Here is a 17430-nt window from a genome sequence, read left to right on the forward strand (position 1 = left end):
TTATATATTTAGTATTCATGATTCAGTTTATAAATGTCCTACTTGTGGAATTTATGAACACATTTATCACTTTTGTATATTATGTTTTGTATAATGTATGTAAAAATATTGGGTTTAATGTAAGTTTGTAATGTTGCTCTATGTTTGATGTGGAAAACACATGCACTTGTGATGTGGCCTTGTTTATCATCATGGCATGAGTTCATTGAACCACAACAGTAGTTCCATCTGCCTTCACGTGGTGTAACTTAGAAATATGTGAACCATAAATCTGACAGTTGTGATGAGGTTTTAATGATCAATGGATTTTGTTTGGATTTTAATGACAATTAGGTTTTGGTTTATATTTTAATTCATTTGGTATTTTTTCATTTTGGGCTTGCACATAGAGTGTTGCTATGCTCTGCAAACACGAATTAATTGAAATCATGCCCTCTCTTTAGTCTTTTTTAATCTCTTTAGATGAAAATGTGTTGCAGTTCCAATGATTGGTCAAATATATCACAGGTAAGAGTTTGTTTTTTCCAGTTTTACGATTATCTTCCTCTATAGTTCTAATGAATTTATCTTCCTCTATTGTTCTTACAGGCTCGTAAAGAGTATTATTCCTAGGGTTTCTAAACCTTCTCAATTTCTTTCGCTTATAAAAGTAATCTTTGATACATGGCTCTTTTGCTTGGTTACACCAATTGCGAAGGGTATTTTCTCATCAACTCCTTTCTTCAGGGGAGCTATTATATATTTATACAGATTTATTCCATTTTTGAGTTCAAGGTTCTCTATAATGTTTTAATGATCAATGGATTTTGTTTGGAATTTAATGACAATTAGGTTTTGGTTTATATTTTAATTCGTTTGGTATTTTTTCATTTTGGGCTTGCACACAGAGCGTTGTTATGCTCCGCAAACACAAATTAATTGAAATCATGCCCTCTCTTTAGTCTTTTTTAATCTCTTTAGATGAAAATGTGTTGCAGTTCCAATGATTGGTCAAATATATCACAGGTAAGAGTTTGTTTTTTCCAGTTTTACGATTATCTTCCTCTATAGTTCTAATGAATTTATCTTCCTCTATTGTTCTTACAGGCTCGTAAAGAGTATTATTCCTAGGGTTTCTAAACCTTCTCAATTTATTTCGCTTATAAAAGTAATCTTTGATACATGGCTCTTTTGCTTGGTTACACCAATTGCGAAGGGTATTTTCTCATCAACTCCTTTCTTCAGGGGAGCTATTATATATTTATACAGATTTCTTCCATTTTTGAGTTCAAGGTTCTCTATAATGTTTTAATGATCAATGGATTTTGTTTGGATTTTAATGACAATTAGGTTTTGGTTTATATTTTAATTCGTTTGGTATTTTTTCATTTTGGGCTTGCACACAGAGCGTTGTTATGCTCCGCAAACACAAATTAATTGAAATCATGCCCTCTCTTTAGTCTTTTTTAATCTCTTTAGATGAAAATGTGTTGCAGTTCCAATGATTGGTCAAATATATCACAGGTAAGAGTTTGTTTTTTCCAATTTTACGATTATCTTCCTCTATAGTTCTAATGAATTTATCTTCCTCTATTGTTCTTACAGGCTCGTAAAGAGTATTATTCCTAGGGTTTCTAAACCTTCTCAATTTCTTTCGCTTATAAAAGTAATCTTTGATACATGGCTCTTTTGCTTGGTTACACCAATTGCGAAGGGTATTTTCTCATCAACTCCTTTCTTCAGGGGAGCTATTATATATTTATACAGATTTCTTCCATTTTTGAGTTCAAGGTTCTCTATAATGTTTTAATGATCAATGGATTTTGTTTGGATTTTAATGACAATTAGGTTTTGGTTTATATTTTAATTCGTTTGGTATTTTTTCATTATGGGTTTGCACATAGAGCGTTGTTATGCTCTGCAAACACGAATTAATTGAAATCATGCCCTCTCTTTAGTCTTTTTTAATCTCTTTAGATGAAAATGTGTTGCAGTTCCAATGATTGGTCAAATATATCACAGGTAAGAGTTTGTTTTTTCCAGTTTTACGATTATCTTCCTCTATAGTTCTAATGAATTTATCTTCCTCTATTGTTCTTACAGGCTCGTAAAGAGTATTATTCCTAGGTTTTCTAAACCTTCTCAATTTCTTTCGCTTATAAAAGTAATCTTTGATACATGGCTCTTTTGCTTGGTTACACCAATTGCGAAGGGTATTTTCTCATCAACTCCTTTCTTCAGGGGAGCTATTATATATTTATACAGATTTCTTCCATTTTTGAGTTCAAGGTTCTCTATAATTATTTAGACAAGGGTTTTTAAACTTACCCCTTATTTTGTTTATGTATAGATTCACTAGTGAAGTCATGGTATAATTTATGCCCTTTCTTTGGTTGAAATTACTCACAATGAAAGTCCATTCTTGGAAAAGTTTCACTCTTGGAAAAGTTTAGCTTCTTCAAATGGTAAGATAAATCCCTTTTAGAAAATTGTGATTTTCTAGAGTTTATAATTTTCCCTTTGTCATCTTACAAGTTAATGTATATTATTAAAATCCTAAACAGATCTTTTTGGTTTTGTTTGACTTGGATTAAAGCTCTAGCTTTAATATTGGGTTATATTCACTTATAGGTGAACCCAACCATAGCTAGCTTTAATTATTCACAACTTATTAAATTTATAGGGTATTAACACTTCTTGAATTCATTATTTTTATACTTTACTTGTTGGAGTCACGATTGCCATTACACCAAAACCCGCAGGTGTTAGTAAACAGACACATCGCTAGATTTAAGCACATGCCACGAAACACACGGGGAGCGTTGACCTTCTACACCACCATTAACGGGGAGCCAACAATCTCCCCCCCCCAACGCGAGCCTAGTGTGTTTCAAACTTGAGACCTCTGGCTCTGATACCACTTGTTGGAGTCACGATTGTTGTTACACCAAAACCTGCAGGTGTTAGTAAACAGACACATCGCTAGATTTAAGCACATGCCACGAAACACACGGGGAGCGTTGACCTTCTACACCGCCATTAACGGGGAGCCAACAATCTTTGTGATTCTAAAAACTACTGGCGGTGTAGAAGGTGTTAGTGCCTAAATCTACCTCAGGCTGAAGGAAGGCAGGTCTAGGGTAACATCAAACCACGCTTAACCTGGTAACTAGCACTACCAGGTCGGGAGAGGGCTCTCTCCTTATCAATCTCAATTAGGATATTGGAAACTAGGGCTTGAGATGATTGAAATGAATGTTGATTTTAGGCTAGGTATAGTGGATCAGAGAATTTTGTTTGATTTTAGGTTTTGGGTCGAAAACAGCAAGAGAAAGGGTGATTGGACTATGGAATCGATGTCAGTTTCTGTTGGAAAACTTGGGGCAAATTAAGTGCCATGTTCAACCAAGAAAAGATTGTAAATGTGATAAGTATGAGGGAGAAAACCCACTTCCCTGCAGGCATCAAACAAAGGATGGATCTGCAGCAGCAACTTTAGATGAAAGTGAATAACGAGGTTGCTCAACAGAGCATCTAACAACAGATGAATTCTGCTAAAACTACCGTTACAATTAATAGCAAAATCATCATGAAAGGAGCATCATTATGGATGAATTCCTTACATATCACTTAGCTAATGCTAAAACAAAGGAGAAAAACATAATGTGTAAATGAATTACAGGAGAAAAAACATATTGAACATTTAAGCACCGTGATGAATCCCAGGCCTAAAGGGCAAAAATTGCTTTATTATGATATTCAATAAAACTTTACACAGTCCAAATGCTTCTTTGCTGCCAAAATCCAACCTCTACACTATGAAATTCATAAAATATATACATTTTCTCATCCTTGTACTAAGGGAATTGAGCTCAACCATTTTCTTCAAAATAGAATCAGTTACATTAAACTTGGACCGAATTTCTGAAAATAGGTGTTGAAGATGAACTCGTATCTCCTAAACTATAGCACATGCTACAAAACTGAAAGAGGGTTTTGTAGATAAGATCTTGTTGGAGAAAAACCGCTCTCAAATTTTGGAAATTCGTTTCCAGTTTCTCGTAATCTGTGCCACAAAATCATCTCTAAAACATAAAATCATTAAAAATTTAAATCTGTGAAAATGAGTTGTAAAGATCTAGTCACATATCCCAATTCATGACACCTATAAATAAAATGAAAGAGTTTTTTGTTATATGGCTCGTGATTAACAAAAACCTCCTTGGGTTTTGCAAAATTACTTTCCATCTGTTGTAAAATGGCATCGCACTAAAATGACTAAAACAGTAAAAGATATGAAAAATTTGCTTAGTTTTAATGTAGGCTCCAAATATCACTGCATATCTCCCACATAGTAGCACCTGTGCATAAACTGAAGGATTTTTTTTGTTATTCGGTATGTGGTGGACAAAAACCTCTTTCACTTTTGAAAAAATCCTTACCATTATTTCAGAAACTGATCTTGTAGTAAACTTGTCGTTGTGTGCAGCAACTGACCTCAAAACACGCATAACCAAGAATCACTCATTCATTTCGATCATATCTTCTAATACAGAAACTGGTTACGGGAGTGTGATATACCGTTGGAAATATTTTTCTGAGCTTCTTCTGATGGAAATACTTAGGATATGATTTGCACTAAAGATAATGCGCAAAACATCTCTGAAAACCAGACATAGTAAGAGCCCATTTTGATCCCTAGTGACAGGCTGCGAAGACTGGAACTAACATCAGGCTTATTGGGGATGGCAGCTCCTTGGAGGTGTCAAGAACACTGTAGACCAAATGCCTCATCCATTGGGCAATACGGTCAAACAACTACAAACTCAAAACAAATCATACCAATCTAAACATACACATACTGCAACCTGTACATAACAAATACCAGAAACTAAAATGTTGCCTTTGGAAGATTATTTATTTACACAAACCTACCCTACTTTGCTGCAAAATCAATGGATCAAGTGATGTTGTAATGCCATATCAACCATTCAAGTAACTGTGACAAAGATGCTACTTGGAAATGCTTGAACCAAGACACAATTGGAAATTCTTCCAGCAATATATACCCATAGTACCTCCGGCTCTGTAAAAGGCAACCTGGTTTTTCTTTCAACTTAAAAATATATTCCATATATGCTACTATGGGATCATAGAAACCAGATTCTATCTGCTGCCCCAGCTCATTAACATATGCTTTTGGCTGGAGATTGTCACATCCTCGCTGTAAATCATAACATCCTTCAATCCAACCATCCAAGGGCAACCTTATCTTTTCTTCTTTGGGACGAGGGGGAGTTTCCAAGAACTATTTTGGATCTTGGAATTCATGTGATTTAATTTGAACATCCAATAATTCAATTTCATTTTCCAATGTTTCAACCACTAAGCCAAGAAAACAATATTTACTCTCAGGTGTGAGTCGACTAGATTTGACGCTGAGAAACAATGATGTTAAAAAACTCTGATCAATTTGAATTTTGCTATCTCATCCCTTAAAATCAATAATAGTTCACTAGATAACGGATTTGCCACATACCCCATCATTGGCGATTACCATCAACATTCTGAAAACTAGATTCTTTGGCAGTGAAGTCGAAGCTCAGGATCTTGAACATTGGAGTCATCAGGTAGATGATTTCAGCCTTCATATGTGTCTAGCTACTGTCCACCATCAGCAATCAGATTTGCAACTTGAATGATCTTTCCCGAAGAAGATCTGTCACCTCTTCCCCAGTATGGTCGCCACTATGTTAGTGCCTAAATCTACCTCAGGCCGAAGGAAGGCAGGTCTAGGGTAACATCAAACCACACTTAACCTGGTAGCTAGCCCTACCAGGTCGGGAGAGGGCTCTCTCCTTATCAATCTCAATTAGGATATTGGCAACTAGGGCATGAAATGACTGAAATGAATCTTGGTGATCCAGATTTAAACAGGAACGCAACAAATTACAGAGATAACCATATACACAAAGATGCAGCGGAAATAATACTTCATTTCATTAATGGAAAATACTGACATATGCTTACAAACAGAAATGGCAATAAACTAGCTAGGGCGATGGTAGCTTATCTTTGAGAAGAGATGTGATGGCTACATGCCTCTGAACTGTTCTGAACTCTATTACAATGAGGCTCGAAGGCCTATTTATTGTTGAGAAACAATGGAAAACCCTTCACATACCGAAACCTAACCCTAGAAGATGAAACGCCAAATTGTGGGCCCCGTTTGGGTAAATTGGTACATCAATTTCCCGGGGTCGTAACTTTGGCATACGATCTTCGTTTGACGCGTACGATAGCTCGTTAGAAAGATCTATCCGAGTACTACCACTTTGGGAGGCAACATAGGGCTCGATCGCCCCAGAATTCCAAAAAAACGTCGTTTAGGGCCTCAAAACGGCTCCGGAAGTTCAGGACCCGAAAAACTGCTAAAAATAGTAAACTGTGCTACAATTAAGGAAACTGAAAATGCTGAGAAAGACAATGGTGGGGGTCCAGGTGGACCTGGCAGGTGGCCACCAATATCCACCTGGATCATTCCTCCCCCCTTAGGAAGCAATGGTCCCCATTGCGTTGAGCTCCTCCATGAGATGAGGAAACCTCTGCTGAACTTGTTCCCTGGTGAGCCACTTGCCCTGCTGAAGGAGTTGGCCTGCTTTGACAACTCGATACAGTTGGATATGTTGTTGGCGAGTGTTCTTGATCTGTGTGTCCATGATCCGATCAGTTGCAGCTTGTTCCATGCAATCGGGATTTAATTCTGTGGGTTTGAGCTGTTCTGCAACGTCGGATGTGTCTAGCAATGGTGGAAAGTATGGCCGAAGGCGGTCCACATTGAACACTGGGTGCAGGCCAAGGAATGGGGGAATGCTGAGCTCAAATGCATTGTCTCCCATAGCCTTAGTAATGGTGTAAGGACCATATCGAAGTGGTCTCAATTTCCGATAGGCTCCAGTAAGGCGTTCCTTTTGCAAATGCAACCAGACTTTGTCGCCCACTTGAAACTTGTGTGGCACCCGGTGTTGATCATGTCGCTGCTTGTACTTGGCATTTGATTTCTCAAGAATGTCATGGACCTGCTGGCGAATATGTTGGATGCGCTCAATGAAGCTGGTGGCCTTATCTGTTTCGGACTGGACATGAGCTGAATTCATGTGAGTAGCTGCAAGTGGCATGGCCACATCAATGGGGCATAGTGGCTGGAATCCTAAACCCACCTGAAAAGGGCTATGGCCAGTGGAGCTGTGAAGAGCTCGGTTGTAGCTGTGCTGAACATAGGGGAGGCTCTCGTCCCATGTGCGTGGATGCTTTGAGTTATACATGCACAGAATGTGCACAATCATCCTGTTGACAACCTCTGTCTGGCCATCAGTTTGAGGATGGAAGGCTGTGGACTTCGTGAGTTTGGTGTCCAGCATTGACCAGAGACTGGACCAAAATGTGCTGAGAAACCGACTGTCTCGATCTGAGATGATAGACTGTGGGATCCCAAAGTGCACCCACACTCGTTCAAAGAAGAGTTTAGCAGTGGCTTCTGCTATGATATTCTTCTTGCAGGCCATCATAATGGCCATCTTTGAGAACCTGTCGACGACCACAAAAACACAGTCATTTCCATGCTTAGTGGAAGGAAGGCCTGACATGTAATCCATGGAGATGGATTCCCAAGGTCGACTAGGGGTAGGCAACGGGGTATAGAGGCCTTGCTTCTTAATGGTCGGTTTGGCAATGGCACAGGCAGTACATGATCGGATGTACTTCCCAACATCCTGTCGAAGATTCGGCCAATAGAAATAGTTTTGCAGTACTGCCACTGTTTTCTCGACCCCGAAATGCCCAGCAACCCGACTGTAGTGTGCTTCCCAAATCATCTTGGCACGCTCGCTTGAAGGAACACAAAGGTGACCGAGGTGGCATAATAGGGCATCCTGGAGGTGAAAATCTGCAACCTGCCGACCCTCCAAGAGTGTCTGGTATGTGTGGCCGAATTCTGGGTCGCTTTTGTAGAGAAGTGGCCAATCAGAAGTCTCGTGCCTGCAAGAGTTGAGCACGGTGGTTAGCGCCATGATCGGTGGTCGACTGAGGCAATCTGCAACATTATTGGTGCTGCCCTTTTTATACTTGATATTCAAGTGAAACTGTTGCAGGTATGTAGACCACTTCTGATGGCGATCATTCTGCAATTTCCCTTGGGTCTGTATGAATTGCAGAGGTCGGTGGTCTGTGTGGATGACCGTTTCCTTCCCCAAAATGTAATGCTTCCATTGTCGGCAGGCCTGTACAATGGAATACATCTCTTTATCATAAGTGGGGTACTTCCGGACTGTGTCTGAAAGTGTTTCACTGTGATATGCCACTGGATGTCCATGTTGAGTAAGGACTGCCCCAATAGCATAGTCAGAGGCATCTGTCTCGACCTCAAATGGTTGTTGTAAATCTGGTAATGCGAGCACTGGTGCCGTGCAGAGGCGATCCTTCAACTCCCTGAATGCCTTCTGTTGAGATTCAGACCAAAAGAATTTTGCTTTCGCCCCGCCCTTGGTGACTTGACTCAAGGGCCAAGAAATATGAGAAAATCCCAACACAAACCTGCGGTAGAAGTTGGCAAGACCTAGAAAGTTGTGGAGCTCTGTTAGAGTGGTTGGAGAGGGCCAATCCCGAATGACTTGGACCTTGGCTGGATCGACATGCACCCCCTGTTCATCAATGATGTATCCCAGATACTGGACCTCGGTCATGCCAAAAGTGCATTTCTCCAAATTGGCACATAGCTTGTGTTGCCGCAGTGTTTGGAGAACCTGTCGGATGTGGTGGAGGTGCTCTTCCCAACTCTGGCTGAAGATCAGAATGTCATCCAAGTATACTACTACAAAGGAGTTGGTGAATGGCCGCAAGATGTCATCCATTAGCCTCATAAAGGTTGCAGGAGCATTCGTCAATCCGAAAGGCATGACCAACCATTCGAAGAGGCCCTCCTTGGATTTGAAGGCAGTCTTCCACACATCTGAGGGTTCAATTGGTACCTGGTGATATCCTGACTTCAGATCGATCTTGCTGAAATATTTCGCCCCCTTTAGTTGGTCTAGGAGGTCATCAATCCGCGGGATCGGGTACCTATTACGGACAGTGATCTTGTTCAGCGCCCGATAGTCAATACAGAGTCTCCACGTCCCATCCTTCTTCTGTACCAACACTATCGGGCTCCCACAGGGCGAAGAACTCGGACGGATGTGACCTTTCTGTAGGAGCTCCTGAATCTGCCTCTTGATTTCATTGTTCTCCAGAACGGAGCGCCGATAAATTGGTCCATTGGGTAGCGGCGCACCTGGGGTCAGATCAATGGAGTGCTTGACTTGACAGTGCAGAGGAACCCCTGCCGGGGAGGTGAAGATGTCTTTGTACTCCTCCACAATCTTGTCCATTTGTAGCTGCCGTGCAGAGGGACCTCGTTTGGAGGCCGCGGCCACTGTCTTCTTCTTCCCTTGAGGGCGTATCATCAGGAAAACAAATTTCCTGGTTTTGGAAATGATCTTACTGCATTGTTTTGCAGTAATCAAAGAGATGGCGGCAGGTGGTGGTACCTCTGGTATCCTGAACAACTTATTTCCCAATGTAATAATAACAGCACGGGGCCTTGATTCATACACAGCATGTCGCTTCCACAAGTATGGTTGTCCTAGTAATACATCACAAACTTCAAGGGGAGCAATGTCACACAATACTTCATCCGTGAAGGGCTTGATGTTGTATGGAAGGCGACACTGCTGGCTCACGCGAAGATCTCGCCCTTGGTAAAGCCACCCAATGGTGTATGGTTGTGGATGTGCTGTGGTCGGTAAGCCCAACCGCTTCACGACCTCTACCGAAATGAGGTTCTTTTGACTCCCGCTATCAACAATGAACTGTATCGGGGAGCCCTTGACCCACATCTTGGAGTGGAAGAGACGCTCCTCCTCCTTGGATCTTCGGGTTCATTTTTCTGGATCTTTGCGGTAGCAACAGTGGCGCTGGGATCCGCATCAATGATCTGCTTCCCTTTTTCATACCCCTTATCGGGTTCTGACTCAGAGTCGGAACATGCATCTGATTCTGAAACCTTTAGCTCAGCCACCAGTGACTGTTTGGCCCGACACTCACTTGTGTTGTGAGTGGAGCTCTTATGGAACTCGCACCATTTTCCAGTGTCCTTTCTCGGCTTCGCGGCGTTGCTCTTTGCTTGCAGCTTCAGCTGGTTGTCTTGGGCTGTCCCGCCTTGGCTTTGTCCTTTGTTCTGTGGTTTAGGGGCACCTTTCCCCTGCTTTGGATTCGCAGATCCAAAGTCTTGCTTCTTTTGTTTAAACTTCTGCTCGACTTTGACGGCATACCGATATGCTGCGCCGAGCGAGGGGATGTTTAGGAACTGTATTTCTTCCTGGATGTACTTGTGCAGGCAGCCACGGTATTTGAGTATCAAATGTTGCTCCGAATCCTTGATACCCAACTTTGTGGGAAGGGTATGGAAAAGATTGGTGAACTCCGGCACATCTTGGTCCCTTCCCTGCCGCAGCGTGGTCCACTTTATGTATTCATCCTCATAGCTTCCGACAGGGTAGTACTGCTCCTTGATGGCATCCCGGAACGAATCCCAGGTGGGTGCGGCTGAAAATAGTGAGCCAGTACTTTCATCCTTCTGCTCGCAGTAGGTTTCCCACCAGTCCTTGACGTGGGGGGCTGCTTTGAGAAGAGCAAAAACAATCTTTTCCCGACTCGAAAATTCATGAACAGAAAAATAACCCTCTAGCAGATTTAACCATTTATCTACGGCATCGGCGTCTATCTGACCCTCGAATATGGGGATTTCAAAATTAACTTGTACCTTAAAGGGTGTGGCGTTTCCAGAGGAGCTGCTGGAAGCCGATGCACCGCTTCTGGGTAGCCGCTGAAGGATCTGCGCAAAGCTGTCCATCATCGCGTTCCGTTGTCGCTCGAGCGCTTCTTCGAGCAAGATTTTGATGGGATCTCCTGCCCCCTCGTCTTTCTTCTCGTCTGCCATGGGAGGCCGTCGAGATTTGCGAGGCTGGTCTTGCAAAGGTTCAACCAGTTCAAGCCCTAACTCCTTATATCCCGACCTTGTTGGGGACATGCAAAGAAAAACAGAGAAAAAGCAGACCGCTCTGATACCACTGATCCAGATTTAAACAGGAACGCAACAAATTACAGAGATAACCATATACACAAAGATGCAGCGGAAATAATACTTCATTTCATTAATGGAAAATACTGACATATGCTTACAAACAGAAATGGCAATAAACTAGCTAGGGCGATGGTAGCTTATCTCTGAGAAGAGATGTGATGGCTACATGCCTCTGAACTGTTCTGAACTCTATTACAATGAGGCTCGAAGGCCTATTTATTGTTGAGAAACAATGGAAAACCCTTCACATACCGAAACCTAACCCTAGAAGATGAAACGCCAAATTGTGGGCCCAGTTTGGGTAAATTGGTACATCAATTTCCCGGGGTCGTAACTTTGGCATACGATCTCCGTTTGACGCGTACGATAGCTCGTTAGAAAGATCTATCCGAGTACTACCACTTTGGGAGGCAACATAGGGCTCGGTTGCCCCAGAATTCCAAAAAAATGTCGTTTAGGGCCTCAAAACGGCTCCGGAAGTTCAGGACCCGAAAAACTGCTAAAAATAGTAAACTGTGCTACAATTAAGGAAACTGAAAATGCTGAGAAAGACAATGGTGGGGGTCCAGGTGGACCTGGCAGGTGGCCACCAATATCCACCTGGATCACTTGGCTTTAGGCTAGGTATAGTAGATCAAAGAATTTTGTTTGATTTTAGGTTTTGGGACAAAAACAGCAAGAGAAAAGGTGATTGGACTATGGAATCGATATCAGTTTCTGCGAGCAAACCTGGGGCAAATTAAGTGCCATGTTCAGCCAAGTGAAGATTGTAAATGTGAGAAGTATGAGGGAGAAAGCCCGCTGCCCTGCAAGCATCAAACAAAGTATGGATCTACTGCATCAACTTTAGATGAAAGCGAATAATGAGGTTGCTCAGCAGAGCATCTAACAACGGATGAATTCTACTAAAACTACCATTACAACTAACAGCAAAATCATCATGAAAGGAGCATCATTATGGATGAATTCCTATCACTTAGATAATGCTGAAACAAAGAAGAAAAACATAATGTGTAAATGAATTACAGGAGAAAAAACATACTGAACATTTAAGCACCGTGATGAATCCCAGGCCTAAAGGGCAAAAACTACTTTATTATGATATTCAATAAAACTTTACACAGTCCAAATGCTTCTTTTCTGCCAAAATTCAACCTCTACACTATGAAATTCATAAAATATATACATTTTCTCATCCTTGTACTAAGGGAATTGAGCTCAACCATTTTCTTCAAAATAGAATCAGTTACATTAAACTTGGACCGAATTTCTGAAAATAGGTGTTGAAGATGAACTCGTATCTCCTAAACCATAGCACCTGTTACAAAACTGAAAGATTTTTTTGTAGATAAGGTCATGTTGGAGAAAAACCTCTCTCAAATTTTGGAAATTCGTTTCCAGATGCTCGTAATCTGTGCCACAAAATCATCTCTAAAACAGAAAATCATTGAAAATTAAATCTGTGAAAATGAGTTGTAAAGATCTAGTCACATATCCCAATTCATGACACCTGTGAATAAAATGAAAGAGGTTTTTGTTATATGGATCATGGTTAACAAAAACCTCCTTGTGTTTTGCAAAGTTACTTTCCATCTGTTGTAAAATGGCACCGCACTAAAATGACTAAAACAGTAAAAGATATGAAAAATTTTCTTTGTTTTAATGTAGGGTCCAAATATCAATGCATATCTCCCACATAGTAGCACATGTGCATAAACTGAAGGAGGTTTTTCTTATTTGGTAAGTGGTGGACAAAAACCTCTTTCACTTTTGAAAAATTCCTTACCATTATTTCAGAAACTGAACTTGTAGTAAACTTTTCATTGTGTGCAGCAACTGACCTCAAAACATGCATAACCAAGAATCACTCATTCATTTCGATCATATCTTTTGATCCAGAAACTGGTTATGGGAGTGTGATATACCGTTGGAAATATTTTCTGAGCTTCTTCTGATGGAAATACTTAGGATATGATTTGCACCGAAGATCGTGTGCAAAATATCTCTGAAAACCAGACATAGTAAGAGCCCATTTTGATCCCTGGTGACAGGCTGCGAAGACTGGAACTAACAGAAGGATCTAGAATCCTGCATGAATTCTAGATATTTCTACATCGCCATTAGTTTCTAGATCATTCCAGATCTCCATCTAAATCACATATAGGATTCTAGATCCTTCTTCTGCCTCTATAAATTTGTAATTTCTCTGGCCAAAGAAAGCAAGTAAGTCAAGGCCCAAGCCTGTTATGTAATGCAAATTGATTTCTGTTCTCCAGTGATTGTTTTATCTATTCCATTGTTTCTGATTGAGTAATCTTGTTGTTTCTTCATTTGTCTGTCTCTGAGTATAAATACCTTGTGTGTTATGTATGCTCTGATCTAACATTACTACAATTATTTAACTAATTTTCTATGCCATTTTTAGATAAAAACATATTGGATTTTATGGTTATAGTATCTTCTTGGGTATAAAACCATTCTCCCAATATTCTTTGTTTTCTTCTCTTTTTTAGAATTACTTTCTTTTATTAGGCTATGCCTAACTTTTTATTTTTACTATAGTTTCTAGTTGTGCAAAAATTTGGTACTTAACTATAACTTACTCCTTTTATAAGCTCGAATATGGGCCGAGACTTCTTGATTCTTAATGTGTTCAACCTCCTTCCTATACAAGTCAGTAGACTCGCACCCTTGGTCACTTCATCTATAAGAATTTTTTCTCTCATTCACGTTCTAAGACATGGAAGTTGCTCTAGCCTATTTTTCTTAAGGGTAATTTGACTATCATAGACAACTATTACTCTGTTCACTTTGTTCACTTTGTTATAAGACTAAGGTTGAAATCATTTTGTCAAAACATTATTACATTGTAACATTTTTATAGGTCTTTTCGACCTTGTATTATAACAAAGTCTTCTTATAATTTGTATTGTAAATCGAATTTTGGTTATTAGTTCTAATTAAATAGAACTATAAGTTGATTATTATGTTTCAATGTTGTCATTAATTTGCTTCATGTTATTATAATTTAATAGAGATTCATTGTAGAATATTAATACCTTTATTGACTTTTCCCTTCTGTAATAAAGCCATAAAATCTGGCTATGTTATGATTTTAAGGAACCTTTATTTTATAATAGGTTTTTTCTTGAGTTCGCTAGATAAAGCTTCCTATTATTATTTTTATAAATTATGTTCTTATCCTTTAAGTATTAAATTCTGAACTAAGAATACAACCCTGATTTTCCTTTATTTATGGTTACGTTAGACTGTCTTGGGCCATTACTTCTGATTTTTCCATTATGTTGTGGACATTACACAAATGAATAATTCTTGGATGATATAAATGACAAAACCTCCTTTCTATATATAGGAGTCTAAGGGGTCACAATATAATCAAAGCCAACATAACAATAATAATATAAGGGCACAACAATAACAATAGTGGGCTTCTATGGAGCAGAGTAATAACAATATGGAGACAATAGAGGTGCAACAATAAAAATAAGGGCTATAATGACAATAGTAATGGGGGAATCACTAGTATTATAGGGATCTAACATGCTCCTCTCCTTCAAAAAAGTGTTGTCTTCAACGCTTGAGTAGTTCTGGATGCTTTTGTATAAAATTCTCACCCTCTCATGTGGAATCTTCAGTGGGTAAGTTCTTCCACTTGATGAGATAATTTGAAATTTATCGATTTCGTAGTTGTCGAGTTCTTGTTTTTGTGACTGCTTCAGGTTCCAATATGATTTTTCCTTCCTCGTCAAGTTTTGGCAATATTGTTTGAACTGAGTTTTTGTCACCTATAACCTTCTTTAAGCATGAAACATGGAAAACTGGGTGCACTCGGGAAGCTCCAATTTGTATGCCACAGTATCAATCTTTTGCAACACCTTGTACGGACCATAATACTTTGGCGATAATTTATTATCCTTCTTAGCTTGCTTGAGGGACATTTGTTTATATGGTTGTAGCCATAGGAATAACCAGTCACCTACATCAAAACTTCTTTTGTTGCGATGTTGATATGCCTGTTGTTGCATTCTATTCTGCACCAAAGTGAGGTTATCCTTTAATAGTTGGAGAACTTGTTGTTGATGCTTGATGTAATCTTCCAATTCTTGAACCTTAGAATTTTCTCTTAAATATGATGTGATGTACGGTGGATGATATCCATAAAGTGCCATAAATGGGGTCATTTTTGTTGCAGTATGGAAGGAAGTGTTATACCACCATTTAGCCAAAGGCAACCATTTGACCCATTGTGTTTGTTTATCAGATACAAAGCAACGAAGATATCCTTCCAAAAATTTGTTTACTATCTTAGTTTGCCCATCAGATTGAGGATGATAAGATGAGCTATGAGCTAACTGAGTACCAAGACAAGAAAATAATTATGTCCAAAAAATTCCAGTGAAAATGGGATCTCTATCGCTTAAAATAATATTTGGGTTTCCATGTAGCTTTTGAATTGTTTCCATAAATGCAATAGAAACTGTACTGGCTTTAAATGGATGCGATAATGCACAAAAGTGTCCACACTTGGTAAGTTTGTCAACTACCACCATGATGACACTCTCTCCTTCAAGCTTGGGTAAGCCTGTGATAAAATCCATTGAAACCTCCTGCCAATGTTGGCTTGGAATGGATAAAGGTTGTAATAGACCTGGGGTCTTAATTGTTTCAACTTTATTTTGTTAGCAAACCAAACATTCCGCCACAAACTTTTGAATATCTGATTTAAGGCCAACCCAAAAAAATTCATTCTTAACCCTGTGGTAAGTTTTTAAAAATATTGAGTGCCCTCCTAAGGGAGAGGTGTGAAATTCCATAAGAATCTTTTGTTTGAGTTGGGAATTCTTACATAGGTATAAGCAATCTGTGTACCATAACGAATCATTTTTCCATCTAAATGTATCAGATGTACTTGGATCTTGTTGTAACTTTTGAATTAGTGCCCACACTTCTTCATGATTCTTCCATTCATTCCTTGCTTTGTTTATCCAATCTGGTTGGATAATAGAAATGGCACAAAGCAATGCTTCCGCATCCTCATCCTTTCTTAAGAGTGCATTTGCCACAACATTTTGATTCCCTATTTTTAGATGATTTCAAAGTCATAACCCAACATCTTTGTGACCCATTTTTACTGCTCTTCTAAAGATAATCTTTTTTCTAAAAAGTATTTAAGACTATCATGATCTGTTTTTACCTTGAAGTGTCTTCCCATTAGGTAGGGTCGCCATTTCTTAAGTGCGTGTACTATTGCCAACATTTCCTTCTGATAAATAGATTTGTGTAAATACTTTCCTTTGATTGCACGGCTTTCGAAAGCAATGGGTCTTTCTTCTTACATTAAAACACCACCAATTCCATTTCCCGAGGCATCACATTCCACAATAAAGGTTTTTTTGAAGTACGGCATAGCTAAGACCGGTGCTTGGCACATTGCCTCTTTAAGATGTTCAAAGGCCTTCATTGCTTCTGGAGTCCATGAAAATGCTTCTTTCTTCAATAATGTTGTTAGAGGTGCTGCTATTCACCCATAATTCTTAATAGACTTGCGATAATACCTTTTCAACCCGAGAAATCCTCGTAGATGCTTTATAGATGTGGGGATTTTCCATTACTTAATGGCTTTAATTTTGCTAGGGTCTACCTTCACACATTCATGAGATACAATATGAACCAGATATTCCACCTCTCGTACTCCAAAGAAACATTTGGAGCTTTTTGCATATAATTGTTTCTCCTCCAATAGTTTGAGCACTCTGTCAACATGTTGAACATGATCCTTCCCAGACTTGTTGTAGATTAGTATATCATCAAAAAATACTAACACAAATTTTCTAAGGAAGGGTTTGAAAATGGAATTCATCAAACCTTGAAATGTAGAAGGTGCATTGGTAAGGCCAAAAGGCATGACCAAAAATTCATAATGACCCTCATGAGTTCTAAATGTTGTTTTTGGAATGTCTTCAATCTTCATTCTGATTTGATGATATCCTAAACAAAGATCCAACTTGGTGAAGTAAATTGATCAATGAAATTCATCCAATAATTCATCAATGATAGGAATGGGAAATTTATCTTTAATAGTGAGCTTGTTGATCTCCCTGTAATCCAGACACATGTGCCATGACCCATCCTTCTTGTGCACCAATACTACTGGAGCAGAGAAAGAACTTTGACTAGGTTGACTTATACCAACCTCTAGCATTTTTGCAACCATACGTTCAATTTCACTCTTTTGGGAATAGGGATATCTG

Source organism: Pinus tabuliformis, chromosome X (assembly GCF_031772625.1).
Source record: "Pinus tabuliformis cultivar Carrire ecotype Pingquan chromosome X, CPIR1, whole genome shotgun sequence".
NCBI classification, from domain to species: domain Eukaryota; kingdom Viridiplantae; phylum Streptophyta; class Pinopsida; order Pinales; family Pinaceae; genus Pinus; species Pinus tabuliformis.